At 37.2% G+C, this 15,641-nt stretch overlaps 1 protein-coding gene across 5 annotated transcripts in view; it reads left to right on the top strand.

The window, feature by feature from the left end:
• The first annotated feature begins 928 nt into the window (after positions 1 to 928).
• The window catches only part of tbkbp1 (TBK1 binding protein 1), a 64,358-nt gene continuing 49,645 nt past the window's right edge, over positions 929 to 15,641 (top strand). For 3 of the 5 annotated variants that reach the window (XR_010892637.1, XM_067369249.1, XM_067369245.1), the window contains exon 1: positions 991 to 1,187. The gene's annotated coding sequence lies outside the window, so the exon portion shown is untranslated. The other 2 variants (XM_067369247.1, XM_067369246.1) reach the window with 2 other exon arrangements.

The following is a 15,641-nucleotide window of genomic DNA, read 5'->3' as shown; positions in this document are numbered from 1 at the left end:
ATTTTACGCAAACATCATAATTAACTATTAAATTACACAAATATACACAAATTACACAGCCTGAGGCTTATTCATTTCACTTTTGGTGTAAAAGGGCCTTAACATTTGCCAAAAAATAGAACTTTTTTTGTTATTAAAAAACCAAACAAGCAAGCCCAGCCCAGGTGAGAAAAAGTAACGCATTACTTTTCATAAAAAGTAACTAAGTAACACAATTAGTTACTTTTTTAAGGAGTAACACAATATTGTAATGCATTACTTTTAAAAGTAACTTTCCCCATCACTGATCGTTCATATCACTGTGTATCGAGCGCTGAAGAAGCCTCTGAAGCTGAAAATCAGATATGGTAAGAGGCATTTCGTTTCTGACACGCACTGTAATCAGTAGACCAATCACATCAGACTGGGCTGTCTGACCAATCAGAGCAGAGTAGGTTTGCAGAAAGGAGGGGTTTAGAGAGACTGAATCTTCAAACAAACCTTTTCAGACTCTTATGTGATGTGCAATGTATATTATTAGAAAATTAAATAGTTTTTTGACCTTGGAGCAAAATTAGGAACCTTTAAGATGGCATAATAGGGGCACTTTAATTTCTTGTTTAACGTATAAACAATTGTATAAAAACAATTCCACATATTTAACATGCTGAACTGAATATGCGCCACCATGAATCACAATTATGCAGCACTCATGCTTGTGTGATATAACTTATTTTTTTACGGTATTTTTCAACACCATGTTCTTGTTGTGGTCAAGCTGATTCCAAATTAAATAATGTTCTTCTTTGTGGTAAAATGAATGCAGCTTCATAAATATCTGTATAGTGGCTTTTAATTAGGTCAGATGAAAATATAAACGCTTTATAAGAGAAAATAACAGGTTGATATACTCTATAATGACTAATATTATTTCTGCTCACACAGGAGGAGTCTCTAGGACCCGAAACAACCAGGAAGTAAAGCCCATTTACACAGAACATGAGGGTTAGGTATCGCTATAGTGCCTGTGTCGATGATGTTTTATATTGAATCTTCAGCAGTGGCGCTCAAACTCTCTCTGATCCTCACAGAGAGCATCTGAACCAACAACAGCAGCGGGCATCAGCCTCATACAATTAACCAGCACTTCTGGGGTGCCTGGCTCTTCACTGAAGACATGTCAACAGAGGACGGATCTATGAATCACAGTGAGTGCCTTTTCCCTTATTTTTCATGTAATATGTGTTTTGGTGTGTATGGTCGGAGTATTGCAGTGCGGGTTACATCATTACAGTGGCAAACAGCGCACAGCCATGTTTTACTGAGTGCTCTACAAACGTCCGTGTAAATACAACGCAAGCGACACGGGAAGCGTTGCATGTTCAGTATGCATTTACATATTTTCATATAGCATCTTTTCATTTGTGTAAATATAATGAATACGGGCAGTTTTTGAAACAAAAGGAGACGTTTGCGGTTTGACATCAGCATCGCTGAGCCTCAGCCGCTGCAAGTAGATCGTCAAATGCAACAAAAAACTGTTCTGTAATGCATTGGATCTTTATGAAACACGGCGAATTGAGATTAAACGAACATGGAAATTATATTTAATGATTTATTTCACGCGGTCAGTGAGATTTGCCTTATTTACTAATTGTAGAATTAAAAAATAACCAGCCTACGGGGAGAAATAACAGTGGATGATGTGGTTTGTCCCGTACAACACTATAAATAACTTTTTCCTTACTGTAGAGCACTCATGCATGAAGGATGATGTCCAAGATTGCAATCCAACACACAGTTTTTGTCATTTAGGTTAATAAGGTTTGCCTAATGATAAATTAAAATCGATATATGTCGGAAAATGTGTGAAAATAGAAAACTTTAGCCATGAATGAATATATCATGGGCATCATCAGCAGGTTCGCTGTGTTGTGTAATGAAATAACAATAGTCCCTGCACAACCGCATTATAGTGAGCTGATGTGGCGAGGGATCGGTATATAATGCATTGAATTGTTCAATACTGATAGTCTTTAATTCTTAAACGACTATTGTAAAAGTGATCAAATACTGTTAGTTTATATATATAATTTTATATTTAGGTTGTGTTCAGGTCGTTTGTAAGGATGCACTGGACAGCTCCGGGTGCTGAACCGTTTTAAAGAGTGTGATCGCTCATACGGGGATAAGAAATGTAACATTTACCTTTTGATGAAAAGGAATGACATGCCAGGAATTTGTAGAGTTTTATTATTAAATATCCAGAACAAAAATAGTAGTAAAAAATTCTACTGTAGTTCACCCCCAAAAACACACACACACACACACATATATATATATATATATATATATATATATATATATATATATATATATATATATATATATATATATATAACTGTCATTATTTACTCACCCTCAAATGATTCTAAACATGTATTATGAGTTCTTTGTTCTGTTGAACACAAAAGAAGATATTTCTGTGAATGTTGGTAACCAAACAGTTGCTGCCTCAGTTGACTTCTATAGTATGAAAACAAATACTATGGAAGTCAATGGTAGCCAGCAACTGTTTGGTTACATTCTTTTTTAGAACCACTTGAGGGTGAGTAAATGATGACAGAATTTTTATTGTGGGGTGAACTATCCCTTTAAAAGCTGTACGTTAAAATGATAATAATATATATTATGAGAAGGACAATAAATATACAGTAAATTGTACGGTAAAATATTGTACAAAAATACAAAGTATATGACCTTAAAGGTGCGATGTGTAAAATTTGGTAGGATCTATAATTGACAGAAATGCAATATTATATATTCATATGTTTTTAGTAGTACAAAGACCTTACATAATGAACCGTTATGTTTTTATTACCTTAGAATGAGCCATTTCTATCTACATACACCGCGGGTCCCCCTTCCATGTCAAGTCATTTTGCGCCAGCATGTTTCTACAGTAGCCCTAAACGGTCAAACACTCTACAGATCTCGTTGTTCTTCTTCTAAATCATTTGTGTTTTTAGAGGCAGCTTGCATCATCACTACGTTGAATAAGCACAAAGAAGAAGTAGTAGTAGTAGTAGTCATATGGTTTATTATAAGTTCTTTGTTAGAAGTATGAAGAAACCTCATATATGTATTTGTTAATGTTAGTTAATGCACTGTGAAGTAACATGAACTGCTGTATTTTTATTAACTAACATTAACAAAGATTAACAAATACAGTAACAAATGTATTGCTCATGGTTAGTTAATACATTAACTAATGTTAACAAATGAACCTTATTGTGAAGTGTTACGGATGTTTTTTAACATCACCTTTTAACTTTATATCACCTTATGATTATTGTATCATTTCCGTGCTAGGTTGGCATATTAAAGGTGCCGTAGAACATCGTTTTAAAAGATGTAATATAAGTCTAAGGTGTCCCCTGAATGTGTCTGTGAAGTTTCAGCTCAAAATACCCCATAGATTTTTTTAATAAATTTTTTTTAACTGCCTATTTCGGGGCATCATTAAATATGAGTCGATTCAGGCTGCGGCCCCTTTAAATGCTCACGTTCCCCGCCCACGGAGCTCGCGCTTGCCTTAAACAGTATTTCACACAGCTAATATAACCCTCAAAATGGATCTTTACAAAGTGTTATTCATCATTCAGCATGTCTAATAGCGTAAGTATGGTATTTATTTGGATGTTTACATTTGATTCTGAATGAGTTTGATGGTGCTCCGTGGCTAAAGCTAACATTACACACTGTTTGAGAGATTTATAAAGAATGGAGTTGTGTTCATGCATTATACAGACTGCAAGTGTTTAAAAAATGAAAATAACGACAGTCTTGTCTCCATGAATACAGTAAGAAACGATGGTAACTTTAACTACATTTAACAGTACATTAGCAACATGCTAATGAAACATTTAGAAAGACAATTTACAAATATCACTAAAAATATCATGATATCATGGATCATGTCAGTTATTATTGCTCCATCTGCCATTTTTCGCTATTGTCCTTGCTTGCTCACCTAGTCTGATGATTCAGCTGTGCACATCCAGACGTTCTGCCCTTGTCTAATGCTTGAACATGAGCTGGCATATGCAAATATTGGGGGCGTACATATTAATGATCCTGACTGTTACGTAACAGTCTGTGTTATGTTGAGATTCGCCTGTTCGTCGGAGGCCTTTTAAACAAATGAGATTTATATAAGAAGGAAACAATGGTGTGTGTGACTCACTGTATGTCATTTCCATGTACTGAACCTTTGCTATTTAACTATGCCAAGATAAATTCAATTTTTAATTCTAGGGCACCTTTAATAATATTTTTAATTTGATAATTAATTTAATGACATTTAATCATTTAATGACCTTATATCTAATCTTGTAATGTCTGAAACATAATACCTGTATTTATAAGTTCTGGAAACTAGCTCCCAGTTATATATAATGTAGCTTTTGAGTATGTTATTGTTTTAGTGAGAAATGACAGTACAGTAAAAGGATGCTGTCTGATACATTGTTATTCTGCTAGTGTTTAACGATAATGGAAATAATCGTTTTTTTGACAAGTTGTCTCTGATCGCTGCATACAGTAGGTCTGCTAAACTCATTTGCAATTTAACAAAACAAAACTGCACTCGCAGTGTTGAACATGCCACAAAACAAAGCTTCTGAACAAGCTTTGTTTTTGAAAAACATGATTCCCACTCCTGACAGGCATTATGCATTCTCAAATACACTGCACATTGAAAAGCGAAGTAGAATGGCTTACTACATCATGTTTTAAGAATTCATTGAAAGGAAGAAATAACAGTGGACTTCGTTGTTTTGCAACAACTGCCCTGTCTTTTTTTTTATTCTTTTCCTCTCTATTTGGAGTCTTGACTTGATTATTGTGCACTTAATTAGTAACACCGCCTTTTTTCCTGGTGGGAGACTGTCTGCAGGAGCTAAATTAAGGGTCTGACGTTAGGAGGTGAATCACGTTAGCCTCTCAGCTATTCCCAGTCGCAAACCACTTCTCATGTTTCTCATTGTTGCAACATGTAATTATGATTTATGCTGCTTTGAAATGGCTTTTTGTCAGACCTGTGAAAAGATACACTATTTTTATACCCTGCATTTTCTTTCTTTATTTTTTTATTCACCTATAAGAAAATGGCCAGCTGTGAGCAGGTCAGAAAGCGTGTAAGATAAGGATCAGTTTGGAGGAGAATCCACGATTGGCTGAATTTCTGAAGAGGGTCACTTGTAAGTGGCAAGAGATGAGCTTACCACCTGTGTCTCCTCTAGAAAGACCTGACTGTGTAGTCCTTTACCACATCCTGCTCACACAAGCAGATGGCACAATTTAGTATTGAGCTAAATAACAGCAAAAAGGACTTGATTTTGCCAATCAGGAATTGATTGGATTATTGTCGTTTGCTATTGCTGTGATCTCATGTGATTAAGGGAAAGTAATCAATAATTGTATCCCTTAAAAAATAATTACATATTTTAAACGTTTTCTTCCTGTGAAAAAAATTTCTTCATGCCTTAAAATAGCTTGGATGCAACTATACACCCTTGACTCATTTAGTATACGTGGATCTATGAATATGCTAATTATCCCCGCCTCCACTCGCTCACGCCAGCTCAGAGATGAACTCAGTCAACTAACTGAGGTAAACGCTGTACAAAGGTATCGCTCTTTACAACGTCGGACACATAACGGTAATTAATATTAGTCTTTTGCTTGACTATGTTATCAAACAGCTAATAATGTGTTTCTAATGTTACACAAACCATGTTCCCGTTTGCCGTCTCAGAGTTAGACAGCTTCCTTCTAAAAAACATCCTTTTAAAAACATCAGTGGAGAGAGGCATATGATTCATCATAACATCGTAATATACATCGTACACCCGCTATATTGCTAAATCTACCCGATTTTTCATATCAACAGAAAAAAAAAAAAGAATTGTGAGTTTTGATTTCATACTAACTAGAAATGATGTGACAAAATCACTACCATTTTAATATATGCTTTTGTCCCAGCTGACCCTGACAAGCGACGAGTGAGAGGACATTTTGTCAATCTCTGTTTCTATATCTGCGACATCACACTGGCTAGCCCCACCCACTTTGGTGTAAAATCTTGCTCCTCATAATTGTACATTAAACTTTCCCCTCGATCGCTTCAGCATGCGCACTTGTAATACACTTACAAAGTACTTCAGCTCCCTGTGGACAGATAATCATGATTCATGGCCAAACTAGTATGATTTCATTACTTTCTCCAGTTCTTTCATACCTCCCATGCATAATTTAGGGAGATGTTTATGTAAGGTACTTGCAGCCTGGCAAACTTTTGCTTGTGGGCCATAGCAACTCACAACGAGCTCTCCATCAGGATGGAATATTCATGAACTCCTGGGCAGGTCACGCAAACCGATGCGAAAGCTAGAGAGATACGCCGAGATTAAAACTGAAAAACTGAAAGTCGTTAAGCTCAAGGTGATGTGTTGCTTTTTCTCCACCCTTCAGACGTTTGACACGTCTCACAAAGCTGTCAGAGAATTCAGCACCTTCTTCCTGTCTTTTGTTCACGTTCTCTCTCTCTCTCTTTTTTTTTTAAAAAGTAGCCTGAGGTCCCTCAGTACAGAACAGATGGTAAAATGTTCCTTTTGATCTTCTTTTCAGGTTTCAAGAGTTTTCTGGCTGTCGCATGAATCACAAACATGCTCTGGTTGTTTGAAGATGGTCTGTTTATAAGTGCAAAGCATGAATTGGCAATAAGTAGTCAAATGCTTTTTATAGTTATCGGGGCTTCTCTTGCTATCTTGTCTGTGATGGTCTGGCACTGTGAATCTAACCCATAGCCAGACTTATAAACGGCTTGTAGGTGACAAAAAAAAAAAAAATGTTTTTGGGGCCAGCTGATGTAACTTTCATTTGGTCTGTCAGGCTAGAGAGGTGTTGTCACATTTGGATTGGAGATACAACAATCCAAATCTTTATCTATATATCTATAGATAGCTAGATATCTATATATATAGATAGGTGTATGTGTGTGTGTGTCTTCATTTATCAGTTAAAATTTATACTATTTTGTTTAAAGCCATTGAAATCAATGTATAAAAAATAGCTAAGATTACATTTAACAGTGTTTTCAATATTTAGTTGTGATTAAAGATTCATTTTAAGTAAGTGGTTGATGAAAAGTAATTTTAAAAAACTGTAAATGAGCTGGCACAATTACATATATTAGCCAATATTAGCTAATACTGATAAATAAAATAAATAAAAAATCTCTAAAAATGGCTAATATGATACTGATATACCATGCATCCCTCAAGGTTACTTATTGATCCTTATGAAAATTACTATGAAGTAACTTAACTATAAAGAAACTCTACGTTTTTTATATTGCGGATAATTATACCTGGGTTGGCTGAGAGTCTGAGTGAGAAGTGTCTAGAAGATATTAACAAAAACTTTTTAAAAAACTCAGTTAAAGGCCATTGTTTTCCATCAAAAGTATCTTTATGAATTTATACACCAATCAGGCATAACATTATGACCACTGACAGGTGAAGTGAATAACACTTATTATCTCTTCATCACGGCACCTGTTAGTGGGTGAGATATATTAGGCACCAAGTGAACATTTTGTCCTCAAAGTTGATGTTTGAAGCAGAAAAAATGGGTAAGTGTAAGGATTTGAGCGAGTTTGACAAGGGCCAAATTGTGATGGCTAGACGACTGGGTCAGAGCATTTCCAAAACTGCAGCTCTTGTGGAGTGTTCCCAGTCTGCGGTTGTCAGTATCTATCAAAAGTGGTCCAAGGAAGGAACAGTGGTGAACCGGCGACAGGGTCAAGGCTCAGCGAAGGCTAGCCTGTGTGGTCCGATCCAACAGACGAGCTGCTGTAGCTCAAATTGCTCAAGAAATCCATGCTGGTTAAGGGTCAGGGTGCACATTCTGACCCCTGTCCACAGCCGAAAGCGCCACTAGTGGGCATGTGAGCATCAGAACTGGACCTTGGAGCAATAGAAGGAGGCCTGGTCTGATGAATCATGTTTTCTTTTACATCACGTTGATGGCCGGATGTGTGCGTCGCTTATCTGGGGAACACATGGCACCAGGATGCACTTTGAAAAGAAGGCAAGCCAGCAGAGGCAGAGTGATGCTTTGGGCAATGTTCTGCTGGGAAACCTTGGGTCCTGCCATCCATTTGGACTTTACTTTGACACGTACCACCTACCTAAGCATTGTTGCAGACCATGTACCCTTTCATGGAAACAGTATTCCCCTCTTTCAGCAGGATAATGTGCCCTGCCACAAAGCAAAAAGTTTGAGGTGTTGACTTGGGCTCACCAGATCTCAATCTAATCGAGCATCTGTGGGATGTGCTGAACAAACAAGTCCGATCCATGGAGGCCTCCCCTCGCAACTTATAGGACTTAAAGGATCCGCTGCTAACATCGTGGTGCCAGATACCACAGCACACCTTCAGGGGTCTGGAGTCCATGCTCGATGGGTCAGGGCTGTTTTGGCAGCAAAAGAGGGACCAACACAATATTATGAAGGTGGTCATAATGTTACTTATGCCTGATCGGTGTTGCTTTATTGCTTTTGTTGCGCATTAACAATAATAAACTTTTTATGTTTTTTTTTTTCTGACACGTTACTACAAATACCTATTTATCATATTTGTAGATGGGCTAGAGAAAATGTTATTCAAGTAAACAAGTTAGAAGTAAAAATCTCAAGTTAGGCCTGCAGAAAGAGTTTTCCTCTAGTCAAGAGTTAGGCTGTTTTTTATGCAGTTTGAAGCCTTTCTGCCAAAACTGATTGATTGCCGGATTGTCAAAGGCCCGGCTGCTTGGCAGGAAGCAGTTTTTTCTCATTTGTGAGTACTTCAACATATCAGAGTCAAGCACATGGAGCGATTTTTCAAAGATGACATCTCCATTCTGCCCTCATCCTAATGCCGTTCCTGCTGTTTGCATTCATCACCGTGTCACGATAATGCTTTGTCCACACACTCTGAATGCAGGTCAATAGCAAGGTTACGGTCATCTGATTGAAGCCCAACCAAATGTTTCCCCACTATGCCTTTGCTTTGTAGGTAGTAATTTATCACGTAGGAACAGTCACAGGTTATTAACAGTACTTTAGAATGACCTCTTGATGTGGTTGGTTGGGTGGACAGACAGGTGCCTTTTGTGTTCTTTCTTTCAAAACGCTTCCGCTCTTGCGGATATACTGTATTAACTCCCCCTCTCTTTCCATTTTATTCTCCTTGCTTTGTTATTTACCTACCCATTTTGTCTTTCTCTGATAGTCCTTGTTTGTTGTGCTCTGTCATTTTCCCTCCATATCCCCACAGTGCATTTCCGTTTATCTTACATAACTGGAATCAGAGGTGATGACCTTCCCTCCTCTGCAGTACAGTCACTCTCTGGGAATTGCTGGCCATAAGTAAGCAATGGTAACTGCTCTCTGTTTGCTTCCTCATTTGAATGACATACCACAGATAGATCTAAATACTAATATATATATTTTTTTTAAATCATATATTTTCAGAAAATATTATTAGTTCTTAAGGAAGCCCTTTACATTTAGTCTGGTTTATGTTCAAACGGCTGTCTGGTTTAAACACAAACAGCTTCATGTAATGGAATAAAACTGTCTGAAAAAGGTTTGGGTTTGGTAAGATTTTTTTTAAAAATAAGTCTTTTATGCTCACCAAGGCTGCATTTATTTGATAAAAATACAGTAAAAACAGTAATATTGTAAAATATTATTACAATTTAAAATAACTGTTTTGTATTTTAATATATTTTCAAATGTAATTTATTCCTTTGATGGCAAAGCTGAATTTTCAGCAGCCATTACTCCAGTCTTCAGTGTCACATGATTCTTCTGTAATAATTAAAATATGCTGATTTGTTGCTCAATTAACATTTATTATTATTATTATTATTATTATTAATGTTGAAAACAGTTGTGCTGCTTAATATTTAGTAGAAACCATGATCATTTATTTTCAGGATTCTTTGATGAATAGAAAGTTCAAAAGAACAGTATTTATTCAATGTTTTATTCTCAGCTAAATAAAAGTATTAATTTCTTAAAAAAAAAAAATCATACTGATTCTAAACTTTTGAATGGTAGTGTACAATGATGAGCCAAAACATTATGACCAACTGCCTAATATGATTTTGGTCCTCTGCATGCTGCGTGTGTGTTTTTTATTTAAATATTGTTACTGTTTGTGTTTTAAATTAGATTAATTTTGACTAGTCAGCCACCTTGACCCATCCCAGGCCTTTTATTTGTGCTTTTGTACTGCATTGCTGGAGGTATGGATTGTGTTGTTGCTTGCATGACCTTTACAACTCATTCAAACACGTTTCTACCCAATCCTTTTTAAGGTTCACCAGTATCCCTGGAAGCAGTTGCTAAGTGTTACCGAGTTGCTTAGCATTGTTGCCCTCAATAATGCCATGTTGTGGTTGTGATGTCGTACATGCAAACCCAAGCTTTTGATTTTCCAATTATCAGTAAAGAACGCCTGGCTAATGGGGTGCCTGTGTGAAAGTGATATTGTTCTGTGAAGTGATGACTTCAGTAGCCCACACATAGCACAAGGCCTTACTATGGAGGCGTAATGTAATATATCTATGTATCTATAAACGAGAAAGAGCGAGAAGAGCGGGTGGGGGGGAAGAGAGCGGGGGAGGGGGGGTTTATGAGACACACATTAGGGTGAAAAATGAATCTAGGGAGGAAGTAACAAGATAAGAGGAGAGAGAAAATTGACAGAAGTAAAATGAGGTGAAAGTACGAGGAAGAGAAACGCAGGACAGCGACAATTTGTGTTTGCTAGACGTCGCACTGGAAATATTCTCATTGTGTTTCTCTCTCAAGGAAAACCAGGTTACCCACTTACATTGCTCTTGGTGCCGGACTGCTATAATTCCCCTAGGTGGCCCTAAAAATAACAGTCCACTTTTCCACAGCATTTCCTCAGTCTTTCTCACTGCCCCTCTGGCAGTGCACATTGTTGACAGAGATGCTATCGGGGGAATGAAGGATATTGCGAGCACCAGCACATAGAAATGTCACTAATAAACTAGCAAACGTATTGGCAACCCAGGCTAATTGGAAATATGTATGGCAACATTTCTGCTAAATTATATATTACATTGTCCATTGAATGGCATTAAAAGCTCATTCAGTTTTATATGAAACAGATAAACGTTTATTACAGTTATTGTTGTAGGTATCTCTGCGGTTAGGAAATGAAATGTCTGGTGAGTGCCCCTGAAAGGTTAGCACTTTATCGCATAAAATAGCGTATTACCTACACTAAACCATACCCTGCACCTAACCAATGGTGTTAACAAAAGCAAACTTGAGATTAATACACCATTTTAGCTTGCTTCCACAAGTCTTTGAGCTCTTTTATCGTGACTTTTCACAGGACTCATACCTGATCATTCCGCATCACAAGTGCAGTTGGCCCATAAGGGGGTGGAAAGAATGGATGTCTCCAGGAGTTGTTTAAAGGTGCTAAAGAGGATGCCCACGCCCACGATCTTTTCGTCGACTGAGAAACCAGACTGTTAGTGAGTTTTTGAAATGAGCGCATGCGTAAGAACAACTCCCCTCCTTCACGCTCATTTCAAGGGAACGCCACCCAAAACTTGTGCACGAGTACTGGAACACGAGTGTTCACCACCGGCATTCGCTGTATCGTGTTAGTGGATTCATTATGTCGGACTCACCGCAGGTAACTCATAATCTGCAGTTGCTACTCCTGTCTCCTGACAAAAAAATTGCATGACAAAAGTTACTGGAGCGCGCAGCCGCGCACATCTCTCACAAGAAACGTCATGGCAGTGATTGACAAGCCAGAGGGCCAATCGTTTACACGATGATCGCGTAAACAATTGGCTGATGTTTTTAAGGCCCTACCTCGTGCACAGATGATGTATATTAATATTATTCCTTTCAGTGCACCTAATAAATAGTCTTTTATCAGTTAGTAAAGACAGTTTCAAGTAATATTGCAAAAATGTATAAAACAAAACATCCTCTTTAGCACCTTTAAATGTTGTTTGAATGCAGTCTCGGTCTGATGCATATTGGGAAGCATGTGGCAAGCAGTATTCTGATTTATGTTATTTTTAATTTTTTTAATTTAATTTAACTTTGAACAATAAAAAATAAATAAAGTTCACAATAGCTGTTTCCATTCACATATTTTCATGCACATTTTGGGATATTGCAAAAACATGTTGGATGGAAACTCCAAGATGCGCATAAATTCTAAAAAATGTGCCTAAAATGTATTTTAACGTATTTTTTATTCGATAAGAAGCCATGCGCATATACTATGGAAACACATTTACAGAATAAATCCCTCGATGTGCAACAAAAAAAATGCACAGCATCTCAAATGTTGGTTTGATCATTCTGAAATGCCTGAGTTAAAGTCGTCATCAAAATGATTTGGTTTAATTCCCTCCCAGAAGTGTCTCACATGATTGCATTTCCAAGCACCCGGCATCTGAACGCAAGATAACATGACAGTGTTTATTGCATTTCGTCTGTGCTCTCTGTGATGCAAGTCCTTTATAAAGTAGGAAAAAAGAACCACAGTGGCTTTCCCGATTAAACGTTGATAAAAATGTAGAGTGGGGGCTTCTATGCATGAATTGTTGGGTGGATTGATGATCAAAAATGGAGGCAGATGAATTTGAGCTTGCAGGGGTGTAGTTTAAAAAATCAAGGTGTTTAAAAAGTCAAGTGATGCAGCATGCTTTTAATTTCTGAATTTCTTTGGTGTCTTTCTGTGGCTAGAATTAAAAGTGCACACTAGTTACAAACCCCTCGTCCTGACAGTAATCAAACATACCAGCCTGCAATCCTGAAGACTTTAGTTGTGTTTGAAACTTCGAAATCTTATACTGACTGAGCAGGCACTACATTTCACAAGAAATGAACTTCTTGACCATTAAAAAAGTATGAATGTGTGTGACGTATGGTGTCATTTGTGTTATTTTTCACAATAAAGTGTAAAAAGTTAGGAAACTTAGGAATCTCTGCAGAATTAGTAGGGCATCCGGGTGCTTTCTGCCTAATGTTTTATGAATACTATGAATTCAGACATACTGTTTTTCCCCTATATAGTACAGAAGTAGACAGATATTCAGATTTTTCATTTTTCAATAGGGCACAATGTACTGTATTATTAATTTAACTAAATATTCCATATTTATTTTTTGAAATATAGTTTGAATTTTGCACTTCATTCCATGGTGTTTTAGGGAGATGTCCGTGTAATTAGCTGCCAGTACTTTTTCTGTTATTTTTGGATTTATTTTTCAAGCTAAATTTGACAGAACAGTGGATTGCAGGACCACAGTTAAAGTATTTATATGATTTCAGATAATTCAGATAATTCCCTAAGTGAAGTTTCAAACATTTCAGTATAGAACAGCTTGAATGTGCTATTTTGCCATTTTCCTCAGATAAAATAGTATCTGGTATTGGCACATGCAGGCTACTATATATATCTATATCTATATGTGTTTATGAATGTGTGGGTGTTTGTTTGCATGCACACGTGTGTGTATTGTGAAATGGCTGTTTCATTTTTTTTTTTTTTTTTTTTGAGGCGTTTTCTGTGCGTGGGAATCAGAGAGCTTCTGTAACATCATGATGCTGCCACTCACACTTCTCCAATCACAGCATGAGTTTCATCGTTTCTGATCTTCATGTTTCTTGGAGTGTTGCACGATCAGCCATCCCCAGGCCCCCTCACATTCCTCCTTTTTCTCTGAGAGAAAATAATGACAGAGCAGATGCTGATCACCTCTTCTCTCCACATGCGTGCGTGTGACGTCAGACCCCGCCTGCCTGCCTCCGATTGTCTCTGAGGCATTCATTGCGATGTGTTCATCTCTGCAGGGTTCACTGGTGTGGGTGTGAGACAACAACATCCTTTTTGTAAAATCCAGTTTAATCAGAGCCAATTGTTTATTTCTTACCTCACTCCATCCTCCTTTTCTCTCCATCTCTATACTCCCTGAAACCTGATTTGCAGTGTGAATGTTTTGTAGACATTCACTGGAAGTGTTAATTGTCCTTGCCAAGGTAACTTCAGAGCTTTCATTTTGGTAATGCAGTAATACATCAACACATAGAGCGGAAAAAACTGACACACACATATATGAAGAAAGTGAATTCTGCAAGTGCAAGCCAATGTTTTCCGATAATTCATTTCTCCGCATGCCCCTCCTCTTTGCTGAAGTTGCTATGTGACGGAACAATGAACTAGAACACCTAGTGAGCAGCGCTCAGGGTGCTGATTTCTGTTATCGATTATGTATCATCACAGAGGCGCTGCCAGGTGTGGAGAGGGGGGAGCTCATTTTATTTATGTCAGTACTGAATATATTACATTCATTTTGAATAATGTACTCATGAGCTGTATGCGTTCTTCAGTTAGCTTTCCTCTGCCCACCATCTTCATTTCTCACATCCTGTTCAAGGATAACTTTTACATGTATATTGAATCTGCTCTATATGTCTGTCTGGCTATCTACTTTATCTATCTATTTATCTATTAGGGGTGTAACAGTACACAAAAATGACGGTTCAATAAGTAACTCCATTTTTGAAGTCACGTTTCTGTCTTTAAATTCATTAAATTTTAATTTAAAATATGATTAATTAAAGAAACAGTTCACTTTCAAATGAAAATTACCCCAAGCTTTACTCAACCTCAAACCATCCTAGGTGTGTATGACTTTCTTCTTTCTGATAAACACTCTCAGAGATATTTTAATAAATATCCTGACACTTCCCTCTACATCCATAAACGTGAACTTCACATGGCTGCAGGGGGTTAATAAAGGCCTTCTGAAGCGAAGTGATGAGTTTGTGTATAAAAAAAAAAAAAAAAAAACATATTTAACAAGTTATGAAGTAATATTATCAAGCTTTCTCCAGACCGCCTTCCCTAATCAACTTACAGAAAAAGCTTAACTGATGGAAGGCGGTCTGGCGGAAGCTAGATATTTTACTTAATAACTTGTTAAATATGGATATATACTTTTTACGCAAATGCATCGATGCACTTCAGAAGGCCTTTATTAATTCCCCCGGAGCCATGTGGAGTATGTTTATGATGGATGGATGTGGATGGAAGCACTTTCTTCAGCTCATACCTGTTCACTGCCATTATGAAGCTTGGATGCGTCAGGATATTTATTAAAAATTCTCAGAGAGTGTTTATCAGAAAGAAGAAAGTCATATCACTGCTGCTTGAACTGAGGCAACTACACAGCGATCTGTTACACCACATTAAAAAGTGTCAAAATTACATTTTATTGTTTTAATTTCGTGATAAAATGGACAGAATTTGAATGATGACACTTTGTTTCTTATCGAATGTAACAAAACACAGAGCTTATTGTGATTATTGTTCATTAATGCTGGTAAAAGAATGCTTAGGATTCAATACGTTACTGTGTGCGCCCCCTTCTGGATTGGACTTTGGATCACCTGTGACTGACTGTATTCGTCGTTTGACTGCATGCACAGAACCATGACACCTGTACCGTATGGTTCTGGATGAATATATGTACCATTAC

Source organism: Chanodichthys erythropterus, chromosome 19, assembly GCF_024489055.1.
Source record: "Chanodichthys erythropterus isolate Z2021 chromosome 19, ASM2448905v1, whole genome shotgun sequence".
In the NCBI taxonomy this organism is placed as follows: domain Eukaryota; kingdom Metazoa; phylum Chordata; class Actinopteri; order Cypriniformes; family Xenocyprididae; genus Chanodichthys; species Chanodichthys erythropterus.
The sequence above is the reverse complement of the archived record's forward strand: the minus strand, read 5'-3'. Positions and strand labels throughout refer to the sequence as shown.